At 37.9% G+C, this 24,354-nt stretch overlaps 2 protein-coding genes across 2 annotated transcripts in view; both read left to right on the top strand.

The window, feature by feature from the left end:
- The window catches only part of rbms2a (RNA binding motif, single stranded interacting protein 2a), a 79,172-nt gene that overhangs the window by 4,813 nt on the left and 50,005 nt on the right, over positions 1 to 24,354 (top strand). The window lies entirely within an intron of this gene.
- Positions 1,004 to 24,354, top strand: part of hoxc6b (homeobox C6b) — a 357,188-nt gene continuing 333,837 nt past the window's right edge. Inside the window, exon 1 of the mRNA XM_077204505.1 lies at positions 1,004 to 1,019. The gene's annotated coding sequence lies outside the window, so the exon portion shown is untranslated. The remainder of the gene's footprint in view (positions 1,020 to 24,354) is intronic.

Raw genomic sequence — 24,354 nt, 5'->3', positions numbered from 1 at the left:
AAACAAAATGTGCCTGTGCCTTTACTGGCGCAGATAGAGTATGCCTTGTTTCTCACTGATATCATTGTTCATTGATTCTGTATATGAACGGCTGAATGCCATTAGCTAAACATTTCATTCCCACAACTTTTTGACTGTAACTGTTGTGAACTTTTGAATGTAAAGCACTCAGGTTACATTAAAACCCATCATTCTGCATTTGGCATGTGTGTGAGTGGATTTATTCTGCTCTACATGAACCCTTTTCACATTTCCACGTTTGGAAAGTGGAAGTAAACTATAGCAAGGTAAATAAAGGTACATGGGAGACCAAAGCAAATATAATTTTTGCATTCCCACTTGCTCCAACAACACAATACGAAAATTTACTAATGCATTTCATTAACTTTCCAAAAGAGGAAACAATAGGGATAGAGAGAGGTCAAACCTAAATATGTTTATGGTCCCAGATATTTGAAAAGCCCCACAATAAAGTGCATATTAAAATGAAAATGTATCTCTAAACTTTTTAAAATTAGTAGAAAGTTTTTTAAAATTGTAACATGACAAGTCCAGTGTGGGCTTATATGTCGGTGAACATTTAATATATTTCTAACATTTTAACATTCTTATGCTTTATTTTGTAATTGTTTCTTCTTTTCAGTTCAGTTCAGCTCTCTTTATTGTCATTCAAACATGTAAACATGAAGGAACGAAATTCGTTTCCCAGATCCAGCAGCGTAAGTTTACAATAAATAAATAAATTATAATTCTACGATAGACCCTATATAAAAACATATTAAACATAGACCTGTATAAAAACATTTTAAAAATCATTAACCATATAAACAAAATCCAAAACCATAATTAAGGCATGGTTTAATTTTATTAAACACTTGATTCATTTGCATATGAATTACAGTTTGACATTTTAGTTGTAAGTTTAGAATTTCAGCAACAACCAATATGTTTAGTTGTGGATGATCTGACTGTATTTCCTTCCTGCACTATCACTGTTTGTCTTAGGTTATCTCTATAAAGTTTTATTTGTTAATTTATTTATAATTACAGACAGAGAATTATTAGTCTTTCTTTGCATACATTTTTTGTCAGAATCATTCAGACAGCTCACTACAGATACTTATGAAATACACATTATTGATATTAAATACCAAGAAAATAGATCATCATATCATGTTGAATTGGATTTATCAATTCTAAAGTTCTTATCAATATCAGCCAGTTTCATCAGCATATTCTAGTAAAACATAGACTCTTTGAAGGGCTTCTCAAATAGCAGTGTTTCGTGATGACCTTTAAAGCAGAAACACACTCAAATAACTCGAGAACTGAACATTTGATTGGCTGCAAAATAATACCACTATAACAGTAACAAGAATTTGCTGTGAAACATTTCTCTCCTGGTTTCTGTCTGTTGTATTTCAAAATAAAAGAAGTGACAGCTAAATAACCTCACAAACATGATCAGAATAAGACACTTTTGGTATATTCACTATATTTGGTATAAACAGTGACACAAAAATATATCTTAAACATTATGTTATAATGTAAAATGTTATGTAAGCTTTAAACACACATTTCACAACACTATGGGTGAAGTGAACTGCTGTGTTAGTGGTGAGAAGAGAACGTTACTCCCATGACTAGCTGAAAAACATTTGGCCGTATCCCAGAGTTCATGCGCAGGTTAAGTGCACATGTGGAGAATTCCAGACATATCTCGAGCATCTCTCTTTGGCCTGTCTTTCTGACCCGATCTCTCGTTCCTGTACCTGTGCCATAAGAGTAAACAAAAGAGAGAACACAAAATAAACACGAGCCGAGGGACGAGAACAGGCTCTTTGTGAGTGGGAGGCGATTATAGAACCAGATGGCAGAAGGTTTTGAATTACCACATTGCCTTTAAAATGACGTTACTCAAAACTACATTTCCCAGAAATCCTAAATCTACTGGGTCGCTTGCTGTGAATTCTTGAATGGCAGCAGTCTTCCAAGCGTTTTGTTTTCCAAGTTTTTTGCAAGAAAACTGCACACGGATGCATTTCGGCCTCAGATATGTCAGGTGATTGTAAATTGCAAGAAATGTTGCTGTTGCTGTATAAATTGAATCATTGCCTTCTAAGCAACAATTTTCTATTGGTTTACCTGTAAAGCATTCATTGTTTGAGAGTACTTTGAAGGAAAAAAGTCCCCTTGTAGCTTAGTCAATAATTTGATCCCTTAAAACTCATCTTTGATCACCAAAATTACATATTTAAAAGTTTTTTTCCTTGAAAAAAAATTCTTAATGCCTTAAAATAGCTTGAATGTAACTCTTGCCTCATTTAGTATGCGTGGTTCTATGAATATGCAAATGAGCCCCGCCTCCACCCACTCACTCAGCTCAGAGATCCACTCGTTGACGATCACACGTTGATCTGATTGGTTACAAGGTAGTTTGTGACGTCAGAAACACCAGCGATTTCAAAGCGTGTTTTTGAGACTGTCTTTGGTTCACTGCAGTTTTAAGGAGAAAATACTCAGCAATGCTGTCGACTTATGAATTTACACATGGTTTGTCTTAAAGCATATTAAAAACACCACATAGACATAAACAACATTAAAAGCTGGATTTCCACCACAGGGGGACTTTAAAGATTCTCCAGTCTACTCTATACGTTTAAATTGTGAACACTAAAGCAAATGTAAAAATATGCTAAATATATATTGTGGTTGAAAAGGACTGACTGATGAATGAAAAGGTTTGATGAATGTGATAATGTTGTGTCGTGACGTGTTTAATTGAGTTTAATTTTGGATGGATCTGCTGGTTTTAGCGTGAGTGGATATTAGACCTGAGACATCATTTGATTAGATATTGGGAGTATGATATACTTTAATATTGAAGTAAGATATACTGTAAAATGTTACATCTGCATTATTTTCATGAAATAAATCTTTAAACATTAGAGCTAAAACTATAAAGGTCCCACTAACTTAAGTCTCAGAAATGAAGAAAGTCCAAAGTTTACCTAAAAAGGACAGCAACAACCCTATGGGCCTATCTTGCACCCGGCGCAAATGACTTTATACACTGACGCATGTATCATTCCTATTTTCTACCCGCGCAAAGCGGACTTTTCCCTCCACAGACACACGTCGGTTAACTAAGAAATACACTTGCGCTCCCCGGGGCGGTTCAGCGCAAAGAGGTGTCGTGTTCCGGCGCAAACTTTCCCTCATGCTATTTTGCTGTATAAAACAATTGCGCCACTGACCAGAAAAAAACTAGTCTAAAGTCAATGGCGCGTTGCGCGTACATTCAGATGCTATTTTAAGCGCGCATGCTTGGCCATAATAAAAAGTGTGAACAACGCGCATACACTGTAGATGATTCTCTCATCACATGCATTCAACTTTTTGCAAATTATACATTATTTATTATAAGGAAAAATATTAAAACACGAGGGAAATCATTGTTGTGTCCATGACGATGGGGAAAATAGGCATAAAGCTTACACATTTACCCAAATTATTATATGCATGTTTAACCGAAGCTAATTTGGGTGGGTTTGTCCCATGCCCAATGTCACTTCTCTTTCTTTTACGGCCCTGACGAGAACATCGATCTCCTCGGCTGTGAACCGATTCTGAAGCGCGCCTGGTAAATGCGCTGTTATAATAGTATTGCGCCATGGAACAAGCACACCTCGTTCATCATGCTCTTAAAGGGAATGTGATATAAAGCTCTTATTGGTTTGTTTCCGGTTACGCCCAAACCACACCTATGAATAATGAAGCTACTTCAGACCAACCCCTTTTAGATATGCGCCAGACGCAAGAGGCATTTATCCCGCCAGGAAAATAGCAACTGCGCTGAGATCCGCCCACAAAGTTACTTGCGCTTTGGGCTTTGACACTTGCGTTTCAGATCGTTAAAATAGGGCCCAATAAGTTTGTCCACTTTGGCTTTTTCATAGTCCAATGTCTATTTTAAACAATCCTAACCTTATCCCTATCCCTACCACTAAACCTCACTCTACCCATAATAAGTTATCTCTTAAACTAGAAGGAAATGATGTGTGAGTAACACTGATGTAGAAGCACCTAACCCAGATTATAAGCCTAAACTTGACATAAACTGTGAACTTGTGAAACTGTGAAAAAAAAAACCAAAAAAAAAAAAAACTTGTCCCTCAGATCTGATTGGTTGATTGAAATGTTGTTGCAGGATCAGTAAAGATGTTGGTCCAGGAACCTGTTACTCGGTTAAATCTGGTTCACCCGTGAGGAGGTCTGTGCCATTGGCTCACCAAGGGATCTTTTATGTTTGTTAAAATGAGCAAAAAAATAGTTGTGCGTTGTGATGTGGGAAATCTAAAGTGTCGAGAACGACCTCTGGCCTAGGATATCAGGATGAGAGTCACAAAGAAATCGGATAGCTGAGACTAATGGTTTTCAGGACAAAAGTGTGTGTGTGTTTGTGTGTGTGTGTTTTATTCCATTAAAATCTAATTGAATAAAGATTTAAAGCGAGTTCACTTTATGTAGAGCTGAGTATAGTCTGACGGTGGCAATGCGAGGACCGGTAGATATATTGATATAATTTGCTAGAATTCAGTATTGGCTGTTGTATGCTTTTTTTCCCCCTGTCTGTAAGCCAAAAATTAAAGTGGTGAAATATGAAACAATTCTGCATGAAAAATAAAATGACTTTGACAAGCATTGCAAGATGCAAAAATTATTCGGTAACACAATGAGGTTCATTAGTTAACATTAGTTAATTTATTAAAGCTGCTGTAGGGAGTTTTGAGAAAATGTTGACTTAGCCTGAAAATTTGAACAAGCACAACTTACAGCTCCAACCCCCTTGCTTTCTGCTGCGCTACAGCCCTCCCTCCACAGCTCCTCCCCCACAGCTCCTCCCTCCACAGCTCCTCCCCCCACAGCTCCTCGCTCCACAGCTCCTCCCTCCACAGCTCCTCCCCCCACAGCTCCTCCCTCCACAGCTCCTCCCCCACAGCTCCTCCCTCCACAGCTCCTCCCTCCACAGCTCCTCCCTCCACAGCTCCTCCCCCACAGCTCCTCCCCCCACAGCTCCTCGCTCCACAGCTCCTCCCTCCACAGCTCCTCCCTCACAGCTCCTCCCTCCACAGCTCCTCCCCCCACAGCTCCTCCCTCCACAGCTCCTCCCTCCACAGCTCCTCCCCCCACAGCTCCTCCCTCCACAGCTCCTCCCCCACAGCTCCTCCCTCCACAGCTCCTCCCTCCACAGCTCCTCCCTCCACAGCTCCTCCCCCACAGCTCCTCCCCCCACAGCTCCTCGCTCCACAGCTCCTCCCTCCACAGCTCCTCCCTCACAGCTCCTCCCTCCACAGCTCCTCCCCCCACAGCTCCTCCCTCCACAGCTCCTCCCCCACAGCTCCTCCCTCCACAGCTCCTCCCCCACAGCTCCTCCCTCCACAGCTCCTCCCTCCACAGCTCCTCCCTCCACAGCTCCTCCCCCACAGCTCCTCCCTCCACAGCTCCTCCCCCACAGCGGAGCCTGCCGTGAACGCGCAGGCTAGTAAGCAGGACCACCGATGACGGCGGATTATAAACAGTTATGGAACATTCACTAATAGGGACGAAACATCAACAATATGCTTTACATTGACTATGGCCTGCCCATACTTTGACTACAAACTTGGTCCTCAAATCATTATGTATTTTGCAATACATGTAACTTTATAATATTGCAGTCTTTCTATAAGTTATAAATATCTACTAAGATAGCGTTAAAGGATTAGTTCACTTTTAAAAAAACTTTCGCTGATAATTTACTCACCCCCATGTCATCCAAGATGTCCATGTCTTTCTTTCTTCAGTCGAAAAGAAATTAAGGTTTTTGATGAAAACATTCCAGGCTTTTTCTCCATATAATGGACTTCAATAGGACACAAACGTTTCAAGGACCAAATGACAGTTTCAGCGCAGCTTCAAAGGACTTTAAACAATACCAGACGATGAATAAGGGTCTTATCTAGCGAAACGATCGGTCATTTCAAAAATAAATAAAAAACTTTAAGTTTTATAAGCACAAATGCTCGCCTTGCTCTGTTCTGTGATGCACGTTCGTGATCCTGTTCGAACTAGTTCATCCAAATGAACAAAATTTTTTTCGAGTCATTTCGTTCGTTGAATAAACGAAATGACTCGAAAAAAGATTTGTTCATTTGGATGAACGAGTTCGAACAGGAGAGTCACGAACGACGGTACGCGCTGTGCAAGAGAGGGGTGATCAGCGCGTACACGAGCGTGATTGACACTGCTAAGACATTCCTCCTGGCTCTGATTGGTTGTTTCTGACCGGGAGCGGTGTTTTTCTGCAAATGGCAGTAGGACCACAGGGAGGAGCCAGAGGAGCTTGATTTTTTCACAGATTATCTGTCTCATATTCTTCTGTCAGGACATAATGACAGTTTTAACAAATATTTGTTTACAAAAGTTACCTACTGGAGCTTTAATTAACATGACCTAAACTAACAATGAACAATACATTTGTTACAGTATTTATTAATCTTTGTTAATGTCAGTTAATAAAATACAGCTGTTCATTGTTTGTTCATGTTAGTTAACAGTGCATTAACAAATGTTAACAAATACAACCTTTTTTATATTTATCATATTAGTAAATGTTAACATTAACTAATAGATACTGTGAAAGTATTGTTCATGCTTAGTTCATGTTAAGTACAGTAGTTTACTAATGCCAACTAATGAAACCTTATTGTAAAGTGTTACCAATTATTTAAAAAATTGGTGATATAATTTAAAATATGGTAACACTTTACCATTACATTTACAGTTTCTGTTAACATACTCTAATGACTACTAGTTGACATGGAGTTACTTAGTTAGTAGAATGTCTAAAGTGGACTGTCGAAATAAAGTGTTACCAAATATATTGCTCATTGTTTATTCATATTAACTAATGTTAATAATTGAGACCTTATTGTAAAGTGTTACCGAAAATGTATTAAGACATGTATTATTTTTGGAAAATGTAGTATGTCTGTAAGAGCTGAAAATGTAGACAAAGAGAAGATGAGAGACGCATGGCGAGCAGAATCAGGGTAATGGAGCAGCGTCAGGTTTCCGTCTCTGAACGCTGTTTTACGTTACACACGGTAATGAAGATGTGAGACAGACAGCGAGAGTGAGACGAGGAATGTGGCGTAGTGTGTGTGAGAATGAGTGTGTGTTATGAGACGAGACGAGCTGCAGATTTTGCAAAAATAGGTCTCTTTTTTAGAGCAATACAATGCATTTAAACAAATTGTCTGTAAACTGTAGCAATTAAGTTTGATCATTGTCATTTTTGTTCATTGCAGAGCATGAACTACAGTGCAAAAGTTGACTTTATTAAAATACAGAATAATACACAGGACGTCTATGTGCAATAGCCTATTACATTATTATTTTGAAATATAACAAAAAGTTAGAAAGCTTGAGAGAAATTGTTTCAATGTTCAATGCTTGAAGTGTGTGTTGATGTTTTCGCTGTATAAAAAAATAATTAGTATTTTAAAGCATGGATTTCATGAGAATTTGCAGCTCCTTAGTGGCTCACAGAGATGAACCTCAAATCTGAATAAAAACAGTTCATAACCATGTGCAGCCAGTGAACTGTTGTTTTAAATTAGAAAAATACAAAAAAGTAAGCAACCCAACCCAAATAATATACATTTGTATAATATAATATACAATACTATACAATATACATGTGGTATAATATAGTAGTAGATATATTTAATATAAAAAAACAGACTATTATTAACAGCATTGCGGTTAATTAAAATAAAAACATAATTATTGCGTGTTATTTCACATAAAGTTCTAGATTGTAGCTTTAGTTTGGCATGTTAGCATGTGCACTTAACTTAACTATAAGGATCTCCCAGTCATATGACCCCTAGCCGCGCGTCAGCCATTTTGACGGAATACATCCGTCAGCTACTCAGTGGCAATGGATCTATTATTAGGGGTGGGCCACCCCTAATAATAGATCCATTGCCGTGTGTAATATATATTATTATTATATTATTATACTAATAATATAATTACATAAAACGTTTTGAAATTGGGCTACAGTGTGTTAGGTAAATGCATTTACCAGTAACGTTACTGACTCTGAAGCTAATTGAGCAGTTCCACGGCTCTCTTCTCTACTCTTTACTACTACTTTAACACTGTTTCTAGCTAATGTTGGTAGGTTTTTTTTTCAATGCTACAAAAAAAACGTAGAAAAATGTAGTCAACCCATACACCGTTAGTACCGTGAACAAAAATGCACAATAGTTCTATCATAAAGGGCGACAGCTAAACGTTTGATTAACAAATGATTTTCTGTTTAAAGCAAAAAAAAAAAAATATATATATATATATATATCTCGTAAAATTGGGAACCTGATGTGTCCGGCTAAGACAAGTTTATGTTATGCTGAATGGTAGTGCACACACACATTGCGGATTTCTATGGCAACAGTGGATTTGTAACATTTGATCCCGAACTCCGAGAAATCATTCATTAGCCTTCGAGGGGACAACTTACCTGATCCAAAATGAAGACTGCAAAGCTGTGTTGAGTTGGACTGTGTTGAGTTGGAAGCGAAACAGTAACACCGCCATCAGTGTTTTGCCTGTTTATTGCCGCCAACCACTTGTTTCTCCGTTTTGTTTCTTTTGGGATACGGTATAAAGATATTCCTTTTGTATGATCACGTATCTGATCGCATCCAACTGCACAGCATCGCTCGGGCATGATAGAAATATTTCGCGACGAGCTGTATTATCCAGACCTGTCGCTATGGGGCGGGCCATAGGGGGCCGGGCCCGCCCCAAAAAATGCTTGTGCCCGCCCACTTGAGGCACATATAATTTAATTTTAATTTAATTTTAATATTATCATAGCTTCTAATTTTGTGTTGCATTAATGTTGCATTCTTTATCATTAAAATATTTAAAATATAAAGAAACAATGGTGTGATTTAGTTTGATTGATGGGAATCTACACTGCAACAGCCTATCACGGCCTTACGAAAGAACGTTAGGCTACGTACGTAACGTACAACTAAGCCGCTCAACAGTTAGCGCGCATTTTTGAAAGCTGTTTCAAAACGAGTTTTCGCCGGCTTACTCGCTTCAGTTCCTTCAGAGTGGAATGATACTTTGATGAGGAGGTTCTGCTCGGAGAAACGCTTCCTCCCGCTGTACTGGGACTGGAGAGAGGACAGCGCTGCCTCCACTCAAAGTATCTGTGCGAGTGTATTTGCGTGTGTGTGTGTGTCTGTGTCTGTGTGTGTGTGTCATGGCAATGCATATCCATCTGTTGACTGCTTTAAAATGCAATGTTTGAGAGATGTTTCTGGTGTTACATCTAATATGTTGTATAGTCAAGTGTTTTATGGATATTCATAACATTGCTTCTGTGTAATGTGGTGTAACATTAGGCTTTAGACTACCTGGTCATATTGCTGTAGTTTATATGTTTAACGTGATGATTACGTGCTGCGCGACTAGAGTTGATTATTATAAATATACATACTGTAGGCTAATAATAATTGTGCCCCCCCATACATTTCATATGCCCCCCTTAAGACTGAGGTCTGGCGACGGGTCTGGTATTATCACCGGCGGTATATTATTTTCTATTCCGCCAAAATGGCTTCTCCAAATGGCGAGACGTCACACGGGGCCGTCCCTAACTATAGTGTTACTGTCGTGTTTTCACTACATACAGAGATTCAATTCAATTTACAGTCTGGTTCAATTTTAAGAAAATTTCCAATGTGAGCAATTACTGTCCACAATTAAAGTTCAACCAAAGAATTCCATTTTTGATTGTAATTTTTAAGTGTAAAGAAATTAACAATGTTATTATTCATTTTGTAATATTTGTTGGAGTATTACTCGTTGCTGTTGTGTGACTTGAATTTCATCATGCCATAAGTTGGTTTGGGATGGTAGTATTAATGAAGCGCAAAACGAAGAACTCAAACAAAGAATAGTCTTTAATCCAATAATCCACAAAGGAATCACAGGGAGCAATACAACCACGTTAATAAAAAGATCAGCAGGGAACAAAGAACAGACAAAAGTCAGGGATTAAATACACAGGGAGAGATCATTAACAGAACAGGAACAGGTGTGGGGTTAATTTACAACCAACGAAACTATAGGGACACAGAACACAGGCGAAACAGTCCAAACCTAAACAGATCGTACACGTTACAGCAATATGCTTCTATTCTGCTGTGTTTTATTAGTTGCTGTTGTGTATGAGGTGGAGAAGCAGGTGTGTTGACTGGCATATAGTTAATGGAAGAGAAGGAAAGTCATGCTTCTTTTAGGAACATCCCAAAAATCCTTGGAATGTAATTGAGCTCAGGGGCCCATAGGACACACACACACACACACACACACACACACACTTGAATTCTGCGAGATGTTTAAAGAACAGGCTTAAATCGGGATGCTTGAGGATATCCGGAGTCTTAATTAAGACCAGAGGAGCCAATAAAACACACACACACGTTTCTGTGTCAGCGCTCATTGTGTTGGGTTGGACTGGGACATGAGATTTGAGTTCCTTTCTGAGCCATCAGATCGGAAATGTGTTTCCTCTTCACACACCTACCGGTAATATGGAGTTATGTATACAGTTCAGATAACTAAAAATAAGAAAATAAAGGCTAAATTAAGAGAACGGAAGCTTAAAATCTGCTTGAGAGGCAGTTTGTAGAAGTCTTCTCTATGTCTGTTTTTTCTTTCACGCTTTATTGATCTAATTGTACAGTGATTCTTGCAGAAGACTCGCTGATCATCAACCCTGAGAAAAACGCCTCATAAGTCGTGTTTTTGTGCTGCTTGTAGATTAACACTATAATCGTGATAATCATGCATCAGCGTGGGGTTTATTATTAATGTGTAATGTATCCTGTGTATTGGCCCTCTTAAATTTGCTGAATGCTGCCAAAAATGACATAATATTTTTTAAACAACCCAATAAATTAATTAAACATCTTACCGTTGGGTATTTATAACTAGTTGGAGATTATCCTAACTTTAAGAGGTTGTTTACAATGATTTTAGGAATTCAAATTCATGTTATATCCTTAAAACAGTCTTAAGAAAAACTCTTTCTCTTTCTTACTAAATGTTTTTGGGAATAAAAAATATTCTTGACTTTAGTCTTAAAGTCCCCCTGTATTTAATAAGTGTATCCCTTAAAACTAATCTACGATCATCAAAATGACAAAATGATTTTTTTTTATTCTTGCCCTAAAACAGCTTAAATGCAACTCTACACCCTTGCCTCATTTAATATATACGCAAAATCATGAATATGCAAATTAGTCCCGCCTCCACTCACTCACACCAGCTGTATAAGAATGCGAATGTGTTTTATGTTACACTCTCCTCAACGTTTTGAGACTGTCTTTGGTTCACTGCAGTTTTAAGGAGAAAATACTCAACAATGCTGTCGACTTATGAATTTACACATGGTTTGTCTTAAAGCATATTACAGTTTTTTACAGTCGCTAGGACACATTTCTCAATACTTAGGTCACTTTTTCAAAACTCTTCACACAGATCTCCAAACCAACTTTCAGCTCGGCACAGCAGTTCATTTCACTTTCAAAATGCAATAAAACTACCAATCACTTCATACATGTCTCAAAGCAACATATTCTTCCAGAACACTAGCAAAGGTTGACAGACAACAAACACACTTTGTCACCCACAAAACAATGACCTAAAAAACACTAACAACAGGTAGCATTATACAATGTTTTCTTCTGTAAAACAAGCACACCTCTACTGTTTAGAATTCACTGCAATATATTTTACTGGAATGAATCAGACATGATGCGGTATGCTTCAATATATTTTATGTCTTTTTTTGTTTGTTTTTTGCACAGACTAATTACAAAATACAAGAATTTGTACACACCATTCACCGATACAGATACAATAGGAATCAAATGTGGTTGATCCAATTGTCCAATTGTTTTTATAGCATTTCATTTTTAGATTCGAAATATATTTCATTACAATATTACTGTAGAAATGTAGCAAATTGCTGTCATATTCAGTTTTGTATTATGTTATTCTTTTGAACATAATTTTAACAGTTTTGAAAACAGTATGTAAGCATGTGCAAATTGGCCTGTAAGTACACAGAGTTTTGGTGGTTGTTGTGTCGAAGGGAGAAAACAATTAATGTAATTTGAAAGATGTAGTCATTGAGTGCATTTTGTGCCAACGCAATGATAAATGATACACAGTTTAGCCCACATATACTTCTGTTGTGCTCACTGTGTGAAGAGTTTTGAAAAAGTGACCTAAGTATTGAGAAATGTGTCCTAGCGACTGTAAAAAACTGTAAACATTGACAACATTAAAAACTTGATTTTCACCACAGGGGGACTTTAAGTAGAAGATAAAAATAAGAACAGTTAAAAGTTAAGAATGTTTCATGAATCCAGAACCAGAAATCACACTATCAGAAGCGTAATGTTGATATTCAGTCCAATATCCTGAGTTATTTTCTTTTTTTATTTATTCAATTATATACTACACTCACCTAAAGGATTATTAGGAACACCATACTAATACTTTGTTTGACCACCTTTTACGTGGCATTGAGTCAACAAGGTGCTGAAAGCTTTCTTTAGAAATGTTGGCCCATATTGATAGGATAGCATCTTGCAGTTGATGGAGATTCGTGGGAAGCACATCCAGGGCACGAAGCTCCCGTTCCACCACATCCCAAAGATGCTCTATTGGGTTGAGATCTGGTGACTGTGGGGGCCATTTTAGTACAGTGACATTGTCATGTTCAAGAAACCAATTTGAAATGATTTGAGCTTTGTGACATGGTGCATTATCCTGCTGGAAGTAGCCATCAGAGGATGGGTACATTGTGCGTGTTGTGGCTTCACAAATGCTTTGCTGCATATCTCGGTTGTAACGAGTGGTTATTTCAGTCAAAGTTGCTCTTTTATCAGCTTGAATCAGTCGGCTCATTCTCCTCTGACCTCTAGCATCAACAAGGCATTTTCGCCCACAGGACTGCCGCATACTGGATGTTTTTCCCTTTTCACACCATTCTTTGTAAACCCCTAGAAATGGTTGTGGATAAAAATCCCAGTAACTGAGCAGATTGTGAAATACTCAGACCGGCCCGTCTGGCACCAACAACCATGCCACGCTCAAAATTGCTTAAATCACCTTTGTTTCCCATTCTGACATTCAGTTTGGAGTTCAGGAGATTGTCTTGACCAGGACCACACCCCTAAATGCATAGAAGCAAGTGCCATGTGATTGGTTGATTAGATAATTGCATTACTGAGAAATTGAACAAGTGTTCCTAATAATCCTTTAGGTGAGTGTATATGCATTTAGTTGTTCATTGATATACTTTGCCCTGCCACATGTTTTCAGAGGTAATAGTGATTACATTGTGCATTGGTGAATTGCGCACAACAGGAACCATGCAGGTTTATCAAACTTAAAATGTGAAGATAACAGACGGATCTGGCTTATTGGGAGACTGAAACCGCTATTTTTTGAAACCGGGTCCCAGGGTGGATAAATCTGAAAACGACACCCTTGTGTTTTCGTGTGTACGGCCAATCCATATATTTTGTGAAACGATGATGTCATCACCCCACATATCGACTAGTCAGACACGCTAAATCAGTAACAACAACTGCGACTACTTGCTTGAGTTCCTGCTTCAGAAGCTACTGAGCCTCTTTTATTTCTTTATTTATTATTTAGGCCTACTTTAATGGATTTTTATTTTATTTCTTTATTTTACTTCTTTATTTATATTTCTTTCTTATGCTATGATGCTTGTATTTTGTCTGATTAAGACATTTCGTATTTTATAGGGATTGGCATTCCAAGCAAAAATAATATTCTACGATCGCTGGGAATTATTTGATTATTATTCAAAAAACGCACCCCTGCCCCCTCATGCTCACTGGTGACACGGCGTTCGCTCCGACATTACATTTCTCTGTACTGTAGGCCTATGTTGTAGCTATTAAAGAAAAGTTAGTTTCATATTTATGTTTAAATATTATGTTATTTTTTTCCATTTCATATATGTTGATTATATGAAAAGTGAACAGCGTGAGTAGCCTAATCATAAGATGTGCAATATCGAGACACATCATTTTGACCACTTCATTAAGTTTTGTTTTGTGTAAAGCCTTTCTTTAAAGTGAATTTCGTTTTGTATAAATTGTATCTTAATTTTAATCAATGTTTCATCAACCAATTTCCTGGATTTAATAAATAAGAAGCAAATATAGCAGAAAATAGCCTATAATCAGGACATGGAGGCGCCGACGCGATATAACTTGCATCGCACGTGAACTGGAGCTAGTCCCATAAATGAACAGAAACTCAGAAATATATCTAAGCTTGAAATGTCTACTTTTAAACAAAACAATTCAAAACGAAAAGAAACAGACAACTCTAATAATCCGTATGAAGTGCGCATTTCTCTCTATAGGCACCTTCACAATACTGCGAAGGTGGCGAGTCAGCATCGTCACAGAAAACACTAGTTTATTAATAAACAATTAAAATGTCTCCTTGCTATATTTGACACATTCATAATGATTAGGCTATTTGCCGGTTCTTTGTGTCAAGCTTTATGCTTTAGCTAACTAATCGAATATCTTGACTCATCCTTATTTTGTACCAGGCCATTTATGGTTTTTCATATTGTTCAATAAAGTTCTTGGTAAAAAAGAAAAGAAGCTAGGCCAACTGTGCCTACATACTGTATATTATTGTATACAGCGCGAAAGGTTTATGCGCAAGTCTTCTTCTCTGTTTTTAGTGTATCTGTGTCAAAAATACAGCGCCTCATACTGGTCTGGCATGTATACTACATCGGTTTGAGTCGGTTTCAGTGGTTTCGTGTGTACGCAGATATTTCTTGAGACGGCGCCATGTTTACGGAATTTTTTTTTAGAACGAGGAAAAAAAAGATCGGATAGAGAAAGCTCTGGCTTCGTGTGGACGTGGCCTCAGAGGAAACTTTTGATTCTGAAAACATGGTACATTTGTGGTACGTCAGTCACCAAAGCGACTCCAGTGAGTTTACTTCAGGTGAACGTCAGAGCAGGTTTCAGAGGACATTATTACACATGCATGTTCTTAGAATCCTTCAAAAATTAAAGGCATTCATTTCAAAGGCATATATTCATTTCAAAGACATTTTTATTATATATATTATTGCATGGAATAGGTTGTCCAGGTGACCAGGCTTTCTAAGTACAGTGGAAGAAAACCATATGTTAGTGTGTAAGCATAGAGTTGCAAAATTCTAGGAATTTTTTGGAATAGTTGGAAACTTTCCATTGGAATTAAGGGGAATATATGGGAATAATGGGAATAAACTGGAAATTTCCACAATTGCAGGTTAACCTGTAACAGGGAACTTAAATGTTCATCTTGCAGAATAATCTTGGCTTAAAAAAAGCAGATTCAGTTGAGTTTCTACCCTGCACATTCCACAATCACACACACACACACACACACACACACACACACACACACACACACACACACACACACACACACACACACACACACACACACACACACACACACACACACACACACACACACACACACACACACACACACACACACTACTGACTGCAGGGCTATTGAGGACACACCCCTCAATCTGCTTTCATTTTACATCTGGAATGGGACTTTTTTTGTGTGTGTGGGGGGGGGGGGTATTTTAAGTGTATTTTATTCAGCTTTATTCATGCTTTTTGTTGTTTAATGAAAGAATCAATTAAATTTCTACTCACAATAAATTTTTTAGTCAAAAATTTTATTTAAACAAAAATTCTAAAAAAAATTTAGTTGACTTGCATATTGGCTTAAGACAAAACTAAATTTTTATATTTATAAATATTGTATACAGCTTAACTTCCCATAGATCGTTTCCCAAAAATGTTCGGCCCTTTTGTAACCCTAGTTGTGTTACCTATAAGTTATCGAAGTATTGACACCAGTGATACAATAACATCACCCATCGTATTCTCTCTTATTAAAGTCCTACTGAATGAATTAATGAATGAATGAGGCATTTATAGTGCTTTCACTACTTTACACCCAAAGTGCTTTACAATCATAACAGGGAATCTCTCCTCAACCACCACCAGTTACGTCAATGTGTTGACGTAATTTCCACTGAAACAGGAAGACAGGGCGGGACATATTGATCAGCCCCTCCCCTTTTTTAAAATAGCCAATCGTGTTTAGTTTATCAGCTCAGCCAGAGCCGTTGAGCTCGGTAAAGCACATAGATAGTAAAAGAAATGGACACAGCAGCGACCCCCTTGATTTCAGTGGAGAAAAGTGAAGCCCATTAGAAGCACTCACTTCCTGATGGCTGAGCGACTGCGCGGGCTCAAACTGAGCTTGACGACGTAGATAACGTGAGCAACCTGTCTGACAGTTGTAAATCTTCTAGTAGCTGTGCCACATACCGAATTGTTTCCAATTCCTCAAAAACGTTGTTGAAATATTTTGTCCTGTTGCTTTTATGGGCTCTCTATCTATGGGCTTCTCCCTTGTCTTTATGTCTCTATTTTCCCCCGATTGCCTCATAGACAGTAAAAGATTGCCTGCGAGCTTCTCCTCCTGTCTATACGGTAATTTCTCTATCGTGCGACAGAGAGTCGCGTGATTATGACGCAATCGTTAGCCTATTTTTACAAAAACGGCTTCTACGGGGCCATAACGTAAGATACAAAGTAATGGAGCATTTTATACATTGTCGTGTTTCTTTAGAAATAAACAATGGACAAATGAAGTCTTTGGACGCCTCAGATGTAAAGTTATTCGCTGTCAAAGTGACGCCAAAATGAATGGGAGTCAATGGAATGCTAACAGCAGGTGAAGTTCTGCTACAACGGCGGCTCCCGCGAGGCTTCAGTTTCCGGCTGATGGATTACACCCTTGGTAAAGATGCAGTTTCCTCCTGATCTCTAACCGCTTCTCCTCCATATCGCTTTAAAATACAGCATTTTGTGCAGAATTCAGATCGATATGCAAAAATCTACTTTAGTTATATTCTTTGTTTTGAAACATCACTCAGGTGCCTTAGCAAATACAGAACATATAGAGTCACATTCTGGATGTTTGTTAGGGGTTGTATACGTCTTATGTTACTTTTGTAACGTGGACAATAAATGTTTGTAAGCTTTTACATGTCAACGTGCTTCCTAGCGATTTATGCTTAATGATAACAATACGTATGATGACGCATTTCTGAGACTGTTACCGTTCCGTTTACGACTCCCTACAAAGGTCTTCAATTTAGCTTTATGAAACCTGCAGAAACCCTGTAATTGAGCTGACTCGTATGCCTATGGTTTTCTCTGATCTTTGGGCTCTAACTGTTGGCAAGGCCACACTAAAAGTACTTTAAAGCCATTCCCCGTGTCTAATTATTGTAGTATTTTTTCATTGATCTGTGTTTTTTGGCATCTGTGTTCTCTGTGAGTCATTGTGGATGTTGGAGACGTCGTGGTGCGATTTTGATTCAAATAATGGATTTGAACCGCTCTAAAATTGCCAAAGTATTCATCACCCTTGAAGTATTTTTAATGAATCAACAGACATGGATCGGCTTGGGCTTTTGAGCCGGTGCGGGGTTCTCTTGAAACTTCTAAAGCGCAAGCAAGACGGGCTCACAAAAGCAGGACGGCTGATAATTAGCAGGACTGAAGCGGGTCCCCGCCGGGCCCCTGAACGCTTGATTTGTGCTGCTGGATCCTTAAACTAGCAGGCCGTGATCTATAACCCCTCTCGCAGTCAGATGTCTGTAATTGGATGCTTTATCCTTCTCTGAACCCCGTCAAGAGCAAATAAGGCAACCAGAGCGTTTCCCAGAGTGATAACACACAGGGAGTGTTGAGCGTCACATGGTAAAGCTGTGAGAGATGAACAATTTGCTTAATGTGATCTTCTTTCTCTACTATTTTCATGCAATCTTCCTGCAAATGTCTTTTGTTTTCAGAGGAAAAGCAGATTCATTTCTTTTGTAGTGCAGAATGGCTCATTGAGTATGTCGTAATGATCCCACGAGACTCTCTCAGACGAAACAGCAGAAGAGAGATACAGTGATGTGAATAAGTTAGGACACCCATGCTAAAGTTGCCTAAAAAGAGGAATAAAAAATAATCTTTTGGAAATTGATCTTAATGCCTTAATTAGAAAAATTAGGAAAAATCCAATCTTTAAGGACACCAATTTTCTTTGTGAATGAATAATGTATCATAAATAAATAAATGTTCTTCCTTAAAATACAGGGTGCATAAGTCAGGACACCCCTATGTTAAATTCCCATAGAGCCAGGCAGATTTGTATTTTTAAAGGCCAGTTATTTCATGGATCCAGGATAATATGCATCCTGATAAAGTTCCCATGGCCTTTGGAATTAAAATATCCCCACATCATCACATTCCCTTCATCACACCTAGAGATTTTTGAAATATCTAACCTGACGATTCCGATTTCCGCTTTTTTCCGTGTGACCTGCCAGTACCGATTTTTACCGATTCAGATTTTCTAAGAACTATAATTGACAGCATTTACAAACAAAAATCTACTTTTCTTCAATGCAAAATTTTATAAGTAAAAAGTCAGTAATAAAATAAGAACAAATAAACAAACTGCAAACAACCGCACAAATAAATGCTACAGAATATAGAGAGATATGAAATAAACATGGCTTTAAGTTTTTCAGCTGAGTCTGACAGTAGGTTCGTTTTCACGTAAGAAATACTACTGAAATAAAAGTAAAATAACACTGGATATAGTCTTCATTGTAAAAATAAAATACTGAGTAATGCTTACAATTAAAGTTATGAAAGAGTAGAGAGTGATTTTCTTTGTCAATTGTGATTTTGTTCTCAAAACTGACCGTGTTTTACTGAATATTTGCCAAAACGGGCATTTTGACATTGTATTTTGCATTTTGTGTGTATTTGACCGTTTAAGCGCAGTAAGCCACTCATTTTGATATTTTGATATCCACAATATAAGCCCTATGTAACAGGAGCGAATGAGACGAGTGAGTGAGACGAGCTGGTGTGTGTAACTGACGTTATTGCCTGTGCCGCTGGAAGGGAACCAACGCTGGTGGTAGATATAAATACTATTTATAAATGAGCAAAAATGGGACACTTAATAATATTTAATTATTTTAATTATGACAATTAAAGTATTCATTTTATTAATTAATTTAAATTAAATTAACAAGCTAAAAGAAAGAAGTGCATTTGTAAATCCGGTGACACGCGTCCATTGATTTTTATTAATAGGCCTAAAACTTTTCTGTCAGTGCTGCAAAGATTAAGTTGACGATCGCCATCTCCTAGTGTACGCGCATATATAGAGAGAAATGCAAATCATGGATTACATAATCAGAAGGTATAGGCTAGCCTTTTTCTTTTTGTTTTGAATTGTTTCGTTTAAAGAAATTGACGAATCGCCATCTCCGTAGTGAACGATAGAGAGAAATGCACATCATGGATTACATAATCAGAGAGTAGGCTAGCCTATTTCTTTTCATTTTGAATAGTTTCGTTGAATGAATTTGATGATCGCCATTTCCGTATGAACGCGCATAGAGAGAAATGCACATCATGGATTAAATAATCAGCGAGTGGCCTATGTCTTTTCGTTTTGAATTGTTTCGTTTAATGAAATTTCAAGCTTTATTTAGATATCTGTCATGTCTGTGAGACATACACTGAGTTTCGGTTAATTTATGATGAGATTTCAATGCAAGTGACTGCGCCGCGCCAGCGCACGATCATGTCATGATTATGTTGTCTGCTTTATTTGATTCTTATTTATTAAATCCAGGCAATTGGTTGATAAAAAAAATTATTAAAATTAAGATACAATTTATACAAAACGAAATTCACTTTAAAGAAAGGCCTTTTACAAAATGAAACTTAATTAAGTGGTCAATGTCTGACTCCCGATGCATCCCATCTTACTCGTGCTGTTCAGTTTTCATTATCAACGTAAAAAAAATAACATTATAATATTTTAACAAATATAAACTAATGCGCTTATTTAATGAACTCGGGGCAAAATGCATCCTCGCAGCAGTGAGTGGGTGGTTGTTTCGGAGATGCGACATTAGGTTAGAGGTGTTTACATCTCTCGCGGTCACCTTTTTTATTGCAATATTTACATATTGCCTCGTCAGTATTTACCGCCTCTCCCCCCCCCCCCCCCCCCCTCTCTCTCTCTCTTTCTCCTCCACACTGTCACTTGATGACAACTACATAAGCATTTTTAGGCATTGAATAAATTATACTTATATATTATATATAAGTGCCGGTAATGACGGTATTGAAACTGATACCGTTGCTATTTAAAGACCCCGCGGTATACGATATTACCGTAATACCGCCCAACCCTATCAGGAGGCTTTTGTCTAGGCACTGGAAGGTGGCAGAACTAGTGGCGTTTTAATTGGGAACGTCTCGGGTTACGTATGTAACCCTCGTTCCCTGAAGGAGGGAACGGAGACGTAGTCCCGTCATCACTCTTGCTGGAAAACCGCTGACTCCGAGTTACGCTCAGCTCCTCAGCGAAAAACAACTAGTGCGTGCACTTCCGTATTTAAACCCGCGCCGCAGGAAGGAGTGTGTGATGCATTTCATGCACGCCAATGTGCATTGGCTCATTTTAACAGTACTCTACGATGACAGGCTCCCTAATGGCTCGTTTCCACTGAGCAGTACGGTACGGTACAGTACGGTTCGGGTCGGGTCGGGTCAGTAAACCATGATCCAGCTAGCGTTTCCACCGCCAACAGTACCCTACTTGATAGGCGTGGTGTTTGCCGGAAAGAACGTGATTTTCGCGCGAAGAAGAAAGCGACAAAGTAAACACCAATGGATGGCATACAGCAGATCTTGTCCTTGCTTCTCGTCATGTTTGTCACAAGAAGACAAGCGCCGACATTAGGCATTTCTCAATACCAAGTATGTAAAGTTCTCAGCAGAGGGACTCCTGAGGACGCGAGTCCGGTAATTCACCAAATGGAACAGCGCGTTCTGCATGTACATTTTAGGCAACAATAAAACGAAATATGTTATAAAACACCACTCTGCCTCTTTTCGTTTTCATTTAAATAAATTTTAAACATTATAGGCACACAAATGTGGTTCAGGCAATGTATAGACCTGATTATATACATGTTTAACGTTAGCCTATTTATAACAAAACGAAATATAAAACACAACCCTGCATCTTTTCGTTTAAATTTAAAAAAATATTAAACATATTCCAGGCAATATGTGCATTTGTACAAATGTTGCAATAAACAACATTACAGTGATAATCTTGTAATAAAAAAGGACAAAACTCAACCCTATCTCTTTTTGTTAAATTCCAGTTCTATCAATAATAGCCATTATAAAAGTATAAGTAAAAGGTAACGTTACAAGAAGCTATACAATAAGAAATAAAGCAAACAATTCAGTCAAATATACAAATTCAGCGCTAGTCTAACGTTAACTTTACAACAGAAAAGTTATAGCCTAAATATATGTAACTTCACTTAGCCCTCAGCCAAAACGATTGGCCAGGGAACGAATTATCGATTCACGAGACCAAAGATCACCCGTTAGATATACACAAGACGAATTACCACTAGCTGCTACAGAGTCAGCGGCAAACGTCAGAACGACTAGCCGAGGAAAGGCTGTTCCAGGTGGGGAACATGAGCACCGAGTGCCCGGTGACCGCCTAGAATGGATCAAATTATCATAAATCATTATAAATAAACCGCAGATTTGAGCTTTAAACAACTACATTCTCGCCTCAAAAACTCTTAAAACTACATTTCGTGAAAGAATAACCGTAGTATTATATTCCAACTGTATATTAAAAAATGGCGCTTCTTATGTTGCCATTCCCCTCGCGCAAGTGACGATCTCTGTCAACCAATCAGCGTTTTGCAGTGAGTCTAGCTCCACCCTTTAGTACCGTACCACTGTGCTAGGTACCCCAACGGAAGGGTACCCAAAAAGTGGTACGGTACGGTTCGGCTTTTTGGTACCATTCACAACTTTTGACAGTGGAAACGCAAATAATTGCGTACCGTACCGAACTGTACCGTACCGTACTGCTCAGTGGAAACGAGCCATTAGCGTGATCCCAATCAGTCGACTACGTCTCCGTTCCCTCCTTCAGGGGTTTACAGAGTCTGAGTGTCAGTACTACATTAAACTATCATATATATGTTGAATATAATGTATAATAATGCAATGCAGGAATATTTGTGGGTCCTGATAATGCCAAATGTCTGATGTTACCAGTAAAAAGTGGCCTACATTATTTTAAATATATCTAGTCAGTGGCAGAGTGCAAGCATATTCATCTAAAATAATTCTGTATTTTCAGCTTCAGAATCAGGAATATTTGTCGATAATACATTTAAGCGATAAAACTTTGTTTTGCGCAAATGTAAGTTTTAATATTGTTGTGTTTATTTTGTGTAGGCCTATCTAAATCTGATTAATCTCATATAGGATGCACTTGGTTAAGAGTTAACACTGTAGCAAAGCGTACGGTGATCAGCTTCAGCTCAAACGGCCTTGCACGACCAATAATGACTATGATTGGGACTGTCATAATACATAACACTATAAAGAAAACAATATTGTAATAAAACATTGTGAATTATTTGGGTTTAGTTGCCGTGTCGCATTGCTCCAGGAAGATCGCGTCCACAACACGAGTTCTTCTAAATGGCATGTAACTAAGTTCAAGTTCACTTGTGCATTTGCGTAATTTTATGCAGATATAATTTGTAATATGTTTATTTTGATTAAATGATCAATCACATCTAAACATTTTACAATCCTACTAGCCCTTTATTTATAGCCTATTAAAAACCCATCTCATTGATTTGATGAGGAACAAAGCGTTCTGAGCAGCATTTGCAGACCCTGTCATGCTGTTGGCTATATGACACTGCAGCAGATGCTTATTGCAGTAATTAAGGCTAACGATTAATTGATCGATTAATTGATCGTTAATTTAAACGACGATCAATCATGGGAATTTGTGAAAATTGACATCCCTAGTATCAAATCATGACATGAGTGTATCCTTACACCCCTAAATTTATTGCATCAGTATATTTACACCAAAGCACAGGTTTTGGCTTGTGCTCAGGTATGTGGCAGGATCGGTGCCTTGTGTTTGAGAAAGGATTGGAGACTGAAGTAGTGACAGCAGTTTTTCCCCTAGCTGTCAGGTTTTCAGAAGAAGAAACATTTCTTTCCCTCATTTTCAGACTCTTGTCTCTTCACTCCAGGCTTATTGTCCAACTCAGCTATCGATTCTTTTTGTAATCGATTAATCTAGCACTTAATCGATCGATTAATCGAGTAATCGGATAATTTTTTGTGTGTTTTTAAACAACTAAAACAAATAATGCATAACGAAAATGATGTGGCTGTAAAATGATCAAGCATATGGCTTTTATGTTTCAGTGACGCTTGGTGAGAGCATGGAGTGGATGTTTTCGGTTCAGATTCTGAATCATTGAAGTCGTACTGTTGTGGTATGCCAGGTCTCCTTCGCAGTACACACATTACACCTTGTTCTCTTCCTTTTTAAGTATGTAATGATCCCAAACTTTAGACATTCTCTGCCGTTTATGGACATCTTTACTCTACCCAGAGCCGGTCCGAGCCTTTTGGGGGCCTTAAGCAGAATTTGATTTGGGGGCCCTCTCCCACTACGCGAAGTCACCTGTGCTTGACAATTATTGACACAAATGTCACGCAATAATGATATATTATAAATGAATACAGTGACGTTATGTATTAATACAAAATAAATACTTAATAAAAAATAGATGCCTACTTAAATAAAAAAGTTTAACTTTTACTTTACTCTTTTACTAACTCTTTGAAACTTCTTAAAACAAACTGTCTCAAAACATATAAAATAAATTATTTGCAAAAAATAATGACAAAACTGAGAAATCAGAAACATAATAAGAGCAAGGGTTCAACAATGACAATTATTGTTCAAAACTGTAAGAATATTATTATTATTTCTCAACTGTCTCAATACAGTGTAACTGTCCTCAAAATCTTTTTTATTATTATTATTGTAACAGACTTTGTTGGATTGTAAATGACAGAATCCAACAAAGTAGCCTATGTTACTATTATACTGGTAATGATGTACTGGCGCTCGTTGTATGTGTGTATGCAATCTATTTTTCCCCTCGGGGCTTGC

This window comes from Siphateles boraxobius, unplaced genomic scaffold, assembly GCF_051911475.1.
Source record: "Siphateles boraxobius isolate OS27281-9 unplaced genomic scaffold, OSU_SipBor_1 5, whole genome shotgun sequence".
Classification (NCBI taxonomy): Eukaryota; Metazoa; Chordata; class Actinopteri; order Cypriniformes; family Leuciscidae; genus Siphateles; species Siphateles boraxobius.
Note: the sequence above shows the minus strand (reverse complement) of the source record. Positions and strands in the feature narration are given on the sequence as shown.